Below are 16,044 nucleotides of genomic sequence, written 5' to 3'. Positions count from 1 at the left end.
CCAGAGGCGTGTGGAAAATCAATGCCATTCTAACACAGGCACAGAGTCTACTCTGCGTCTCCAGTTCACAGGCACAGAGATTTGGAGTGAGGCAAGTTGAAATATAAAGACGTATTTTCCTCCTGCGGTGATCAGGATTATTTCTGAGGTTGCCCTCTAAACCACTTGAGTGCATCATGTGGCAAGAGCCAAAGAACAGACAGGACAGTTTCAGATATAGGCTGAAGTGGCTACATTGATTATTTTCCTTATTACTGTGACTAAATCCTGACCAGAAGCAGTGTTTACAAAGGAGGTTTGTTTCAACTTGGAGTGTATGAAGGGAAAGTGTCTGTCCTAGAAGGGAAGGAGCCTGTCCTGGTAGGGAGAGTCAAGCTGCAGGAGCCTGACTCTGAATTCTCTACTCATTGGATGCCAGGATGGAGGAATAGGCAGGGGTTTGGATGGGGTTATAAAATTTGTAAAACTTCTCTCAACAAGGAAATAAAAAGCAGGCAAGATACAACGTAACCTAACCCTGGTGATGGGTTTGCTTGCCCAATTTTGATTCCATCTACTGTCATTTCCAGATGCCAGACCCAGGTATTAACCCTCTTGTATCTCTGTTGCCCTGTCTACTAAATCAAAATAGCATTGAGGACTTTTGTTTGTTTGTTTTGTTTTGTTTTTGTTTTTCTATTTCATGGGAATGATTTAGAAGAAGGGAAGCAGTCTAGCTAGAGGGCACAGAAAAGCAGTTCCTTCAAAGTAAATCTGGGATCCCTTTTGACTTTTGTTATTTAAAAGTCATCTTCACATTCTTCCCCCACACTTTCCTCTTACTCATCAACTGCCTGTCTTAGTCTCCCGTTTTAAAACTGTGAGCAAACTTTGGCGACTGGGCTCTTCATCTTGAGAAAACACGTGTCTGTGGCATAGCAGGTCTAGAAGCCATTAACTGAGAAAGTTCATGAGCAAGAGATTTTCCAGGACTTGGCTGAACCTCATACTCTAGCATGGGATTCTTAAGCCCAAATCTCATTTTCTAAGCCTTGTTTCACTTCTACAGAAGAATAATGACATAGATGCTGGGATTTTTTAATTTAAAAAATATAGCTTTATTTGTAAACATTAGACTTTGCTGCAGTTACATGTTTTTAATGGGGATATTTCTTTGTCATCAAAAATCATTTGCACAGCACTATCAACCATACGTTTTGCAGAAGAACCATTTCCCCAGGGGCATGAGAATTCAACAGCGATTTCTCCTTAAGCTCTGGTGGGGTCCACAGGTCTCAGCTGCTCAGTCCAGACCAGCCGCCCTGCCTCAAACAGTGTCTCTAGCTGGCCTCAGTTTCCTTGTGACTTAAAGGTTGGTCCTTGATCTGCCCCTTAGATTATTCTACCTGGATGAAGAACTTTGGTGCACCTCTGTGTATGTGGGTGCATTCATGTTGTAGAAAAATGTTCTATGCTCATGGGGTGGGTGGATTCAGAGGACAACTTTGGGTGATGGTCCCCACTTTTCCCTCTTTTTGTACAGGGTATCTTTATTTTTGTTGTTTTCCCTATGAGTCAAGTCAGGTGGCCCACAGTTTCCCATGATTCTCCTGTCTCACCATAAGAGACCTGGGACTATAGATGCTCACCATACGTCATCTGTCTTTTATGTGGGTTCTAGGGATTTGAACGCAGGTCCTTTTGCTTGTAAGGCAAATATGTTCATCCACTGAGACATCTTTCCAGATGGTCAAGATGCAAGCATACAAACCACCAGCACAAATAGATTTCAGCCATGGCTTTTGTCAAATATCCTGGCTTTCAAGTAAGTCAGTGGAAATACCACCAAGTCCAAATTCCACATGTGGAGAAGGATGCTTTGCTTCCAAGAGTGAAGTGGATCCTAAGTCTATGACATATGTACAGTAGATAAAGAGTTAAGAACTTCGGTCTGTCCCTAGTTCCTAATCCTAAAAATATTCTGCTAAAAGAGCACCTAAGAAATATTAGATAACATTCATTCTGACACAAGAGACTAAGGCAATGCATTTTTTATAGCATGATGCTAGGCATTGTTGAAGAAATATGGAATTTAGAAGTAAAAAAAAAATAGCCCTTGATGAAATGGAGCAGTCGCCTAGAACCTCAAAGCCCCATCCAATCCTGAAATGTGAGACTGTATGGTGGTCTCATAAATCTAATGAGAGTCCAACATTACATCCCTTTCATATTTAACACCGTTCTCCAGAGTATACTAGGGATGCTTAGGTACTGAAATAGTAAACCAAATTTATAACAACCAGATCTATTTTGCATCCTTCATGTTTTCTGAGTTACGGAGAGGGAAACATTTGAACAAGCTAGATGTTCACTGATAAGTATTGCACAGCAGAAAGATGGGGTTTGGACTTCAAAAGGGCTGTCAGAAATATTTATTGATGTGAGATCTGGGCATTCATTCTCCATCTCGCAGGTCAAAGTGTTGGACTTGTGTCTGGTTTCTCACCTTTAAAATTAAGAAGAAATATCCCAAATGTTCTGGTATTAAAATTGAAGTCATAACTAAATACAAGAGCACTCACAAGTAGAATCATTTCCCATGAAATGTGAGCAAAATATAAAATTATTGTTACTAATGCATCGAAATGTCAGGAATAGTTTGCATGCAAGTCGTTGTGTGGGATCATGCACGGTACAGGCAGCAAAATGTTCTTGCCTATAGTTAGTTCACCAAAAGGCTGGTTGCTTTTGGCAGCTTTCCCTTACATCTACAATTAAAAAATTAAAGCAGATGTTTCCTTACAAAAGCTACATGTTTTACTTTAGATTGTTCAATCAGCATCAAGGATCAGGAAAGTCCCTTTTATATATTTATGTTCTCCTAAGTACAAATTGGCAAACATATATTTACAAAACTCAAAAAAATATTTGTTTCTTCTTAAAAACTGTTAACTGGACATTGTGCTTGCTCCCTCAGAGGGCATAAATATGGATAATATCTGTCCTTGTTTGCCAGAAATGGAAAGATTCACAGTGAAGCAGTGAGGACAGTCCCCGAGGAAATGAGACATTAAGGGGAAGAGCCGCTGCCCACATTTGCAGGACCAGTCACAGTTGTGCCCTCTAAACTTTGTGCTGGGGCAAATGAAGAGCACTGGTGTGATGTTTTGAATGAGAATATCCCTCATAGTTTCAGATGTCTGAACATTTCGTCCCCAGTAGATCCCACTGTTTGGGGACTTTTAGAAGATGTGGCCATGCTGGAAAAAGTATATTCTTGGGGACAGACTCTGAAGTTTCAAAACCTCCTGCTCTTCTCATTGTGCTCCCTCTCCTGGCTGCTTGCTAGGACAGATGCGAGCTCTCATTTCTACTCTGGCCGCCATGCTTTGCTGCCATGCCTCTCTGGCACGACAGACTCTTAATTCCTTCGGAACATTAATTCAAATAAACCTTTCCTTCTATAAGTTGTTAAAGTCATTGTGTTTTGTCTAAACAATTAATAAAAGCAACTATCGGCTGGCTTGATTGCTTTAGAGACAAGATTGTCTGAAGATACCATGCAGGATGTGGCTATTGCTTTTAGGTAAGCGATTAAGAAAAGAAAATAATGACGACAACAATACTTTGCAAAAATTCTCAAGATGATCAAAGGGCATTTGTCTTCTAAAATACAACAGGGTTCATGCTAAAAAGGATGCAATATGAAGTAGAAAGGAAGAAAAATGGGAGTATCAACCTGGTCAGGTGAACACTGGGTTTGTGTTAAGTAATGTTTATTGAAGTGAAATGGTGAACGTTTTCTCATCTTTGAGTGGGAGACATAAAAGTCAGCCAGAGCAAGCAGTTATAAGCTCAAAAACAATTTGGAGGCATGTAAAGGCTAGAGCTGGTGATGGTTACACCTGCTTCAGTTTATTCCATGAGATCCTTCTCTACTGTGGCTGCGCATGGAAGGCATTTCATAAATATCTGGGAAACAATGGGGCAAATACAGCAGACTCAATTTGCAAGAACAGAACAACAGCATCTCCACTCTACCGTACACCAGACTGTCAAATACAAATAGGATCTTGGTGAATATCGTTTCTTTGTAGGTTTAATGGGTTCTAAAAATCTATTTCATGAGGTATAGAGGAAGGCTTAGTTAGCATCATTGCTAGCTGAGGGTTAGTAAGGACAGTAAAAACAGAGGTTCGTTTTACATGTCAGCTTGACTGGACTAGCAGATACCTCTACAGGAGATGAAACACTCTTGCCTATGTCTGTAGCTTTTCCGAACAGAGTAGCTCTTGATTCAGAAGAGGGAAGAATGACTGCCACCACTAAGGACACTCTCTACCTCTCTGAGAACTGGCAATAGCAGGAAGACAGAGGCAAGGCAGGCTTGTTACCTCCTCCATGGCCAAAGCGCTCACCTTAACTCTTCCCTTGGACATTGGAGTGCTCAGGAAGACCAGACTCTAGGATACCGCTGACTTGCAGATTCTCAGATTGTCATCCTCAGATGGACATTGTACCGCAACCTCCTGTACCTGGCCAGCATCGGAACCCAGCCCGAATTCCATCCCTCTTTCCACTGGTTCTCCTGTTTGCCAATGCCTCATCATGAGCTTTGCTGCTGCCAGAATCATCAAACCTAACGCTCATACTAATACATTCCTTATCTACATCTCTCTACTTGTAATATATTTTCTATTTTCATCTATCTTCAATCATCTATAATTTATCATTTATCTACCAGTCTGTCTATCTACGTACACCATTTATCTCTGAAGGCTAATGGAAGAGACGGCATGGTTGTCCTTGATGGTGACTATGGCACAGACAGGTGTTTGCACAGCAGCGTCCCTTGCATTTCTGTCCTGGAATCAGCCTTAACAATTTGACAGGCTTTCTGGAAATGAATTGACAAAATAGAATTGGGTCATGAGGGAGTTGTACTTTTCACTACTTTTTTGTTGAATAATTCAAAGTATCATTTTATTCTCTATTTTGTAAAAAAAAATACACATTATGGTCCAAGAGCCTATACCAATCATCTAACCAACAGATGGAGAAATTCAGCGGTATGCCAAACTGCGACTGTACTAGATACTAATGGATTGCCCATGGTTTCCAGCCTTGGGGATGATAAGGCTAGACACAAAGGTGACCTGAATCTCCCCCAGGTCTTACAAAACTCGTTTCAGGTGTCACCTGGCTATTTTAACTTTAATTCTCTTGAATAAAATATATCCAGGCCTCTACAAACCCATGTTCTAATTTATTTTATGTAATGGTTTGGAAAGGAGAAAAGACATATGGCTTAAATCATATTTTATAGTTCTCGGACTAGCATGTGAAAATATACACGCCACCATACACTAGTACCTGCACACTAAAGTTCAATTACAAAGAAAGCCACTAATCCAATTGTTTTGTTTGTAGGCTGGATTGAAGCGCCTTGTTACTGTGATGTAGACATTTTCTCAACTCATACTTTAGTATTTGATGATCCCATTAAGAAGTGATGAATTGCTTTTCAGAAATTAAACATACGAAATTATTGGTTCCTCTTTTTCTGAGAGAAATTAGGTAGCATCTTGTTATACCAAAATAATTTGTCACCTTAGGTAAATGCTGATATGAAAGAGTGTATTGCATATTCTGTTTGTGGACTCTCTTCTCTGCCGAGTTTCTATAAGAGGTCTATTTTTCTTAGCAGACATAATTTTAAATTACATTTTATTTATGTATTTAGTGTGAGTCCACAGTGGTATCTCTCCCCTTCTCTTTTCCTACCACCTTTTCTCTCCACCCCTCTCTCCCCATAGGTGTACAATTTGGCATATATGTGCACACAAGCAGAGGTCAGAGGATAACTTGCTGGAGTTCGTTCTCTCTTTCTGCCATGTAGGACCCAGGGTGTCAAAACCAGGTAATCGTGACAAGCTTTTAGCAGCTGAACCATCTCACTGACCCCAATAGCTATATATAAGCCACTTGTGCTATGGGAAATGTGACTGCGCATACACAAAAATTACTTTTGTATTTACTTCAAAACTTATTTGATATAGAATGAAGTACTTAAAATGAACTAATTTGTAAGTAACATAGCTTGAGAGATTTTCCTAGAATCCAAAATTAGCCTTTATACTCACGGTGTGAGGTGAAAGCTGAGGGTCAGTGACTAGACACACACACACACACACACACACACACACACACACACACACAAGCAAATGAACAACCAAAAACCAAAAACACAAAACAGAACAAATCAAAACAAAAAAATCTGGGAGCCGAGTGTTATACTGCCTAACACCAGCGTATAAATCGAAACCATGGTAGCTATGCAGGCTGGCAAACATACCCAGAAATAACGTGACATTATGAGTCTATAGCCAGTTGATTTTTGGAAAAGATTCTAAGAACATAATGGGGGGGGGGTGCTACTGGGAAAATTAGAAATTGACAGGTAGAAAAGTGAAACTATACCTTTCTCATAAATTTTGTAAGACCTAAAAGTATGAGATTACATCATAATTTCATATAGAGAAGTCTTGGGATAATGGAGTGCACATTTTTTAAAATGGCACACATAGTGTGTCTGAGAAGTACACTTGTGCATGTGAGTGCAGTGTCCACAGAGGCCAGAAGAGGGCACTGGGTTCCTTGGAGTTAGAGTTACAGGGAGTTAGTTGCTCAGCATGGATGGGTACTAGGGATTAAACTCTTGCCCCTCTACCCCTTTGACTTTTTTCTTTTATTGGATATTTTTAATTTACATTTCAAATGTTATCCTCTTTCCTGTTTTCCCCTCCAGAAAGCCACTATCCGCCCCCCTGCTTCTATAAGGGTGTTCCCCCACCCACCCACCCCTTCCTGCCTCTCTACCCTGACATTTCCCTATACTGGGGCATCAAGCCTTGACAGGACCAAGGGCCTCTCCTCCCATTGATACCCATCAAGGACATCTCTGCTACATATACCGCTAGAGCTGTAAGTCCGTCCTTAAGTACTCTTGGGATGGTGCTTTAGTCCCTGAGAGCTCTGGGGTGTCTGGTAGATTGATATTGTTGTACTTCCTATGGAGTCCTATCAGCTCCTTCAATCCTTTCTCTAACTCCTTCAAGAAGACTCTGTTCTTAGTTTAATGATTGGATGCAAGTTTTCCCCTCTGTATTTGTCAGACTCTGGCAGAGCTCCTCTGGAGACAGCTATATCTGGCTCTGTCAGCATACATTTCTTGGCCTCTGCAATATTTTATGGGTTTGGTGGTTGTATATGGGATGGATCCCCATATGTGTCTCTCTCTGGATTGCCATTCCTTCAGCCTCTGCTCCACACTTTGTCTCCACATTTCCTCGTGTGAATATTTTTGTTCCCCCTTCCAGAATGACTGAAGCATCTACACTTTGGTCTTCCTTCTTGAGCTGGATGTGGTCTGTGGATTGTGTCTTGGGTATTACGAGCTTTTGTGCTAATATCCACTTATCAGTGAGTGCATACCTGGTATGTTCTTTTGTTATTTGGTTACCTCACTCAGGATGATATTTTCTAGTTCCATCCATTTGCCTATGAATTTCATGTAGTCATTGTTTTTAATAGCTGAGTAGTACTCCATTGTGCAAATGTACCACATTTTCTGTATCCATTCCTCTGTTAAAGGACATCTGGGTTCTTTCCAGCTTCTGGCTCTGGTCCCATTAAAGAGTAATACGACTCTTAATTGCTCAGCAGTCTCTACTGCTCCCCAATTTTTTTGAAAAGATCCTCAAAATAGACTAATGGGATTTTTATCAAGTTAAAAAGCTACTACACTGTAAGGGAAACAATCGTGAGAAAGCAACCCCCCCCCCAGATAATGCAGAGAACAATTGAAACCATGGCTCTGATAAGGGTTTAACATTCCAAATGTGAGAGACCCCAAAATTCAAAGAGAAGAAAAAAAACCAATGATTTAAGTCTGAAATTCCGGAAACTCAATGGCAAAAAATTAAACAAAAATATCCGTAGTTTAAAAATGATCGATAAACCTAAATGCACATGTCTCTTGAGGAGACATACAAATGTCAATACATGACACACATGTGTACACACAGGCACACATGCATGCACACACACACAAGTGCATGCACACGTAGTTATTTAGGAAATGCAAACATGAGCTGCAATGTGCTATCTGCAATAATACTCCAGAAAGAATAATCAGTATGAAGAAGACAAAAGGCAAGTGTTGTAGAAGAAAAGAACTTTGGGAGTGGTGGTACAAGTGCATTCACTGAGATCAGTACCTCGAAGAGACCTGTGGACTCCTGTGTTCTTTGTGGCTTGGCTCACAGTTCCGGAGAAATAGAATCAACCTCGGTGTGCATCAGTGGATGGAAGAGAAGAAACCTGCTACACATACACAACGGAATGCTAAGCCAGCCTTTAAAAGAATGCACTCCTGGCCTTTGTGACAGTTTGGGTGGAACTCAACAGCATTATCTCACGTGAGATATACCGGGCACAGAAAGATAAACTCTCCATGATTTTCCCTCGTTAAAGTCATATGAAGAAGCTGTTCTTATGCAAAATTGGTGGTTTAAAGGTGATGACCAGTGCCTGGGGTTAGGAAGAAGCTAGATACAGAAAGTGTAAGCAATGGCTAGTAAGTTAGAATTAGATAAGAATGAAATCTTATCTAATTTCCATATATATATGGAAATATGACTTAGCACCCCAATATTATATATGATTTATGTTTTCATGCACCCACTTCAAACAGAAATCATACAATCAAATGGTGAGAACTGAGTGGTCACTAAGATCTTAGAGGAGACTGAGCTCTGTTTTCTTTACTTGAGGCTCAAGGCTCTTGTGTCAATTTAATGTACTTCAGACAATAATGTACCAGAAGTGTGTATGAAAGCCAGAAAAGAATGATAATCTTATTCACATTATTACGGGGAATTCGTATCACTGACTCAGCTAGCACCTTATGATGGGCTTTACAATAAGTATGTCATGCAATTTTTACACTGAAGATTTGCAAAACCTCATGAGAGGAAGCTTGCCATCTATATTTTGCAGTAAAACACTATAGCATCAGTGAGCATAAGCTATTCACCCTTGGGCATCACTTATCCTGTATTCAAATGCTGAATGAGCCAAGCACTTCCATCAGTCCATCTACGTAAGATTGCAGAACAACAGAAAGGACATTCATACAGGGAAACGAAGGTGGCCCCTCTTACTTCCTTTCAACACATCGGATATCACACAACCTGGCTAAGTATAAAATATCAAACCAACACTTTGTGACATCAGCCCCCACACGCTACGTCAGTTCTGGGTAGGGGTGAAGGATGGGTGTCAATAATACCCCACGAAGAAGAATATTATGCATGAGGAAAACAAGCAGCTAGTTCAGTGAACGCGCAATGAGATGGGCATCTCAGCTGAACTGGATGCCAACGCTTGCACATCATTCATTCTCCCATTCTCCTACTGTAGCTGACTATCGATGTGGCCCTTTGAGAGGAGTGTCTTTCTAAACCTAGCTGGCTCAGCATTGGACTTGTAGATTTTCTTTGACTCCAGGACTCTCAGATTACCACAGCACAGATGAGAGAAAGTGGCCACAGGAAGAAATATGAACTTTCTCATACCTGGAGGGTTGAAGACTGCTTGGGCTTCACACCCCAACTTCACACCTTGGAATTTCCCCGATTTTGTTCTGACTTCTAATATATCCCTCTGAAACCTGATTTGCTGGCCTCCAATGCAGCTTTCTTGGGAACAAGACATTAGCAGAACCACCAGCATCCGTAAAAACTCACCATTCTTATGTGTCAACCTTTATTTTCCTAGTGGAGCTAGGAAGGATAACCTGATGCTTCCGTTCAACTCCCTTGGGGATCAGTGAAGGTTGTGAGAACAACTGTACAAGCGTGTGGCTAGCAGGTGATGGTGTGTGATGCCAAGGGTCCCGTTGATTGTCTGCATATGTATAAACACACTGGCTTCAGGCAGATGAACTTCTGTCAGTGGATGATATTGTGCTGCTGTGTCACCAAATTGGTAACGAAGATATGCAAATGACCTCATCAAAACTGGGGCATGGTTACATCTCCCTTTCATGTGTTTTTCAAATGAGTGGGCCTGAGGGGATTGCAAAGAAAGTATTCAATTTACTTAAAGAACGGAACTGATTGTAGACATCACACACTCCAAAATTAAACCAGATGATTATTGTCAGTCTCAGGACTGGAGGGTCAAAATTTACAGTGCAGAAGGAAAGCTCTCAGTGAGAACACTGTTCATATTTCCCAATGCTAATTAGAAGAGCATATCAGCACTAATATCTACCCTCAGATATTACCCAGGTATGCAAATACCACTGTTTAGATCGTAAAGGCAGACATTCTATAGTAAACCATCAGCTCACAAATAATATGGGTTACATTATTTAATTTTGAAGCTTGACTACATAGCTGACCTGGCCTAAACATAAATGTGATTTTTTTTTCAGAAAGAAGGGAAAGAAGCAAGCTGCCTGTATGCTCAAGAGTTTAGACACACAATAGCACTCCTCCCTGTGTGCTGATATTGTCTAACACAGTAGTGGCTAGACAATCTCCTTCATCGGGGCTTTACTTTCTGTGATTGGTCTAAAAGAATAAGTAGCAAATGGGATATCAAAACTATAATTATCATGTAGGCACATCTAACCACGATGATGAGTAGAGATACATTGTTCAACAACAATGTGCTTTATCTTAGGATATAAAAATTCAAGTGGCGGTGGGTTAGAACGCTGAGGCTCTTACTGAAATATCTTAATTGGATCATAAACAAAGGATTCACAGGACTCAGGAACCCACCAGTCTAACCTAAGCATTCTATATTTTATTATATCTGTTTCTGAGCAATTTTCTTCCTTAGAAAAAGGTGCCCCCCATCTTTTCTCAAAATTCAGTGGCCCTGGAAAACATGGGAACCCTTTGGATTCATTGTTTCTATTTTTGCCTGTGATACTTTGATGTCTCCTAACATTTAGTAATGATATCTTCAAATGCAGCTTAAATGCTGCTAGCTAGCGTTTGTTTCCTTTTGAAAATATTGTGAAGATGAGTCAATCATATTTTAGAAATTCAAGACCTCTTAAGCCAAAGGGTGTAAACATGAGCTCCTTTACAGTCAAAGAAGGGTGGCAGGAAGGATAGAGGAGTGTGGCTTGATAGCTCAAAACAGGCCCATGCTTACTCCCTTAGCTTTCCTATACAAAGGCCAGGACCATCTGGACTTCCCATAGCTCCTAGGTTGTAGTAATTCAGTAAGGAGTAACAAGCGGGCCTGCATTCAATTCCTGCCTTGATTTCTCTAAATGATAGATGTAATTTGAAACTGTAAGTTGAACCCAACACTTTCCTCCACCAGTGGTACCTGCCACAGTGTGCTGGACCCTTTACTCCAACTGACATACATAGCAATCCCCCATTGACACCATCCACAGGGCCATCTGTTATCCCATAACTGAGACTAGGACCTCAGATAATGTAATCAAACCATTTCTATACTGCTCCTCAATTGAATATTTTAGCTGACTCAAAATTATGCTGGTCCTTATACAGGAATTCATGCAATGAAAGTTGATGGAATGAAAGTTTTAGATATTCAAGAACTTTCAGACTCTTTTTAAATTTTACTTTTAAGTGTGTGTGTGTGTGTGTGTGTGTGCGTGTGTGTGTGTGTGTGTGTGTGTGTGTGTGTGTGTGTGTCACATGTGTTCAGTTACTCCAGAGGGTAAAGACAGTGTTGGATACCCTAGAGCTGGAGTTACAGGTGTTTCTGATCTCCCTGATATGGTTTTGGGGAACTGAATTATTAAGGAGGATCTTTAGATTCTTTTGATCATAGAGCCCTCAGCATCTTCTTCCTCCAGCTTCTTCCAATTCTCTCATCTTCAGTATTTTTTTTAATATTTTTGTTATAGTGTATCCATATCAAACAAGTATTTTGACAATGAAATCATGTTACTATTAGAAACACTTTACTATTATTAATTCAAAGACTGTGAAGTCATACCTTTTGACAAAGCTATTATATCGTTGGTATCTTTCATAAGCAATATCAACAATACAGAGAGAAGATGTGTTTGCAAAATAATTTCTGGGCCATTAAAATGACTCACTCAGAAAAGACAACTGCCCAGGCTACTGACCTGTGTTCAATCCCAGGGACCAGCATGGTGGAAGGACAGAACCTACTCTAGCTAACTGCCATCTGAGTTCCACCTGTGTGCCTTGACACCTGCGTGCCCACACATATACACTCATAAAATAAACAAATATCTGAGAACTTCAATAAAATCTGTAATACAATAACAGCTCTGACAGCACACAGTTCTTGAATAAGGAGAAAATATTGTATAGACTCTGATATGTAAACACCGCAATGTGCATATAAACATTTTCATCTCAACAGCTGATGGTCAAAGCTCCTTGTTGAAAAAAAACAGTACTTGTGATGTGGAAATAACACATCCTTTGGAGTGTTTTCTCTGTGCGCTGTACACATTTGGATATATGTGTAGTGTGTGGGGCTCAGTTGGACATCTGATATCTTCTTTATCATGCCACTTCATTTTGGGACATGCAGGGTGTCTTACTGAAACTGGGTCATGCTGGTTGGCTGGCCAGTCTGGTCTGTTAGCTTTGGAGGTCTGTCTGTCTCAACCATCCCCACTCTATGGTTATAGAGGCAGAGACCACTCCTGGATTTTTGGGATGACTACTGAGGACTTGAGGCTCTCCCATGTTAACATCATGTCCATCACCTGAATGCCTTAAGTACCTTCCCAGTTGGCTGTCCCTTTCTAAGTTCTAAACTTACTTAATGACAATGTTCTTTTTTTCTATTTTTTTTGACAAAGTACTCAAACTATTCAATGCCACTTTAAAAATGAGCATTGTGGGATGCGACAAACACATACATGTATTTAGCTTATCCTGTGATGGTATGAAGGGCCTAACAGGATCTGATTTACCAACTCTCACAGTTGTATGTTGCTCCAGAAATAACTTTGAGTCTGAATAGAAAATGCAGTTTAAAATTTTCTTTCTTTTCTTCTTTTCTTTTTTCTTTTAAATTTTCTTTTGGTACATGGGGTGATGGCTCAGTGGTCAGGAGCACTGGCTGCTCCTCCAGAGGAACTGGGCTCAATTCTCAGCAGCCAAATGACAGCTGGCATAGATCCTTAAGTTCAGTCCCAGGGGATTTGGGTTTCGTGTGTATTGCATACATGTGGTGCACAGGCATGTGTCCAGACAAAGAGCCACATGCATCAAAATAATAAACAAATACGCACATATGTATATACAAACATACATACATACATAAAATGCTTTTCTAAAATGAAAAGAATTTGGGGGAGGGGTGGTCAGTGAGATGACTTAACAGGTAAAAGTGTTTGTTTCCATGTTTGATGACTGGAGTTTGCTCTTGGAAACTCATGTTCTGACTCCAGAAAGTTGTCTGGATGTCATACATATGAGCTAGTATGTTCAGATACATGCACAAACCAATACCTGAAAACACATTTGCTTTCCGACATCTGAAAGCCTATGTGTTGACTCTCACGTGGCAGACAGAAGAAGGCGCACTTAAGCTTGAGACCTTATTAGACACATGCTCCATTCAAAAGTCTGACATTTCTCTTGCTGAACGCCAGGACTCCTTGGCTAACCTAGGGTAACTAGTCTGCCTCTGAATATCAGAGACCCGTGCTCAGAGATTCCAAGAGCCATTGCTAAGTGCATGGTATAGAGCAGGAAATGAAACCCAGCTTTTGTGGTTGTGCGCTAAAGGGGGATCGCAGGGCATGCAGCCTGATGAAGCTCACACTTCATGGATCTAGCGTTTTTCTCTTCTGCAGTTACTACCTCGAAGAGGAGACTCTGTCCTTGGGTTGTCACGATGGCATTTCCATTGCTCGCTGACTATTTCATGCCATCCTGCACACTCAGCCTAACACTGGCAGCAGAATGTCAGATAGCAATGGATTCCGATCTCTGCTCATAACTAGGAGAGATTTGTCTGGCCGAGGACAGGAGCAGCTGGGAGGCATTTTTGCTCAAGGAGAAAGATGACATGTTTCTGAACTGTCCCTCTTGGGAGGAAAAAAAATGAAGAAATACCAACTCACTAATTAAAACGAAAGCTGATGGGTGATAATTCCAGTTAACTGTAAACATGATATAAAACTCCAGTTTCTCTTTTCAAAAGCCTAGCAGAAGCTTGACTACCACGAGCTTTCTGATATATAAGCACCACATAATACTGTCATCATAAAAGTTTTGCATGAGGTTAACTACACAACTGGCTAATTACACTGCCTGACACAACCCATGAAAATCACGGGCAGGTTGAATTTTGGAGGGGATTCAGAGGTTTTATTGAACACTTGTTGCCTGTGAAAAGTGACTTGCTTACTCACAACCAGCCCGCCAGACCCTCTCTGAGTAAGCATGTACACAGTCACGGTTATGTATGCATGCGTGAGTATTTATACAGATATGAAAGCATTAGAAACCTCCTATGATTTCTAGTCTTTATTCATAGAGTCCCTTATCCTTCAATCCATACTCTGCTTGGGTATCTCTATGGATCCAATGGAAAAAATATCAAAGCTTACTTCATTTGTGTGTTGTTAAATATATTTATCCACAAAACTTCAGCCTCTGTAAATCTGTCTGTGATCTTGTAGACCAGTTCTTTTGGTTTGTAGACCTGGTCAGCAGTTCCGGACCTTCAGTGTGATGTGATTGGACAAAGTGGCTTCAGGAGGCAGCAACACAAGGCCCCTTCAGCTTTGCTGTGTGATCTCGTTTCTGACTGGAGAACCAAAGGATGGTTGGCTCACTTCTCAGGATGTATATGTTTGCAAAGGGGCTGTATAAAATTCTTTTCCCCTTTTAATTGTTATCACATCCTTTACATACATCTATTTAGCTGTTTATTTAATGAGCATACTACTTATAAGAAATGAGTAATAGCGTATTGTGACTTCTGTTTTTTTTTTTTAACTTGAGTATTTCTTATTTACATTTCGAGTGTTATTCCCTTTCCCAGTTTACGGGCCAACATCCCCCTAACCCCTCCCCCTCCCCTTCTTTATGGATGTTCCCCTCCCCATCCTCCCCGCATTGCCGCCATCCCCCCAACAATCACGTTCACTGGGGGTTCAGTGACTTCTGTTTTAACGACTTGTGGGATGGAGGCTAAGACCTGTTTAGAGAATATGTACATTGAGTCTTTTACACTCTTGAAATCAGCACCAGTATTTCTGTTACATAATATCAAGAAATTGTATTTTTAAAAATATTTCAGTAAAATTATTTTAAAGGAGAATTTATTTTTCCTTCACCACTGTGGAAGGCAGAAGGTAGATGACTACCATGATGCTGGGAGACAGCCAGCCCATGGAGGCTTGAGGAAGCTGGTTTACAACCTTGAATTCTGCATGATGGGCAGTATGTCTGCATCCACAAATTAGCCGTGCTCCACATGCCCGGCAAGAAGTTAAACACCAGTCCTTTAATGAGTAAAGTGCTAGACTATGGAAGGAGAGACTGAAGCAAAAATCGTAAATGCAGATGAAGGTTGGATATTCACAGAAACACTGGTTCTTACCTCTTTCTCTGAAGTGGGTACTTTTCATAGTGCAAGCACCAGACGAGCCATGGATAAAGAGAGGGCTCATAAGAATGCCTGTTCCTTCCATCTCAGGCTTTGCTTCATAGAGGAAGTTCTTGAGTCCATCAAACCACTATACTAATAGACTGAGAACAAAGTGACCTAATTGTTTAGGGATCTGCAGTGGAGGAAACAGACTCCTAACTTTGCGCTGGGTGCTGTGGTGCCTCCTAACCCTGCCATTTTAAGGTCATGGAATTTGCAGAATAACATGACCACAGCTGCACTGTCCAAACTTGTGACCCTTAAGTCACGGCCCCATGTACTCTGCGATTACATAATAATAATGTTTATTCTGTGCTTATAAAAATAGACATAAGAACAAGAAAAGTCACAAGA

General features: G+C 40.7%; 1 long non-coding RNA gene across 1 annotated transcript in view; it reads right to left on the bottom strand.

Annotated features, from left to right (window-relative positions):
* LOC120099851 (uncharacterized) overlaps positions 1 to 15,838 on the bottom strand; it is a 69,165-nt gene extending 53,327 nt beyond the window's left edge. The window contains exon 1 of the long non-coding RNA XR_010063063.1: positions 15,643 to 15,838. This is a non-coding gene — a long non-coding RNA (uncharacterized LOC120099851). The remainder of the gene's footprint in view (positions 1 to 15,642) is intronic.
* Between the last annotated feature and the right edge of the window lie 206 nt (positions 15,839 to 16,044).

This window comes from Rattus norvegicus, chromosome 1 (assembly GCF_036323735.1).
Source record: "Rattus norvegicus strain BN/NHsdMcwi chromosome 1, GRCr8, whole genome shotgun sequence".
Classification (NCBI taxonomy): domain Eukaryota; kingdom Metazoa; phylum Chordata; class Mammalia; order Rodentia; family Muridae; genus Rattus; species Rattus norvegicus.
The sequence above is the reverse complement of the archived record's forward strand: the minus strand, read 5'-3'. Positions and strand labels throughout refer to the sequence as shown.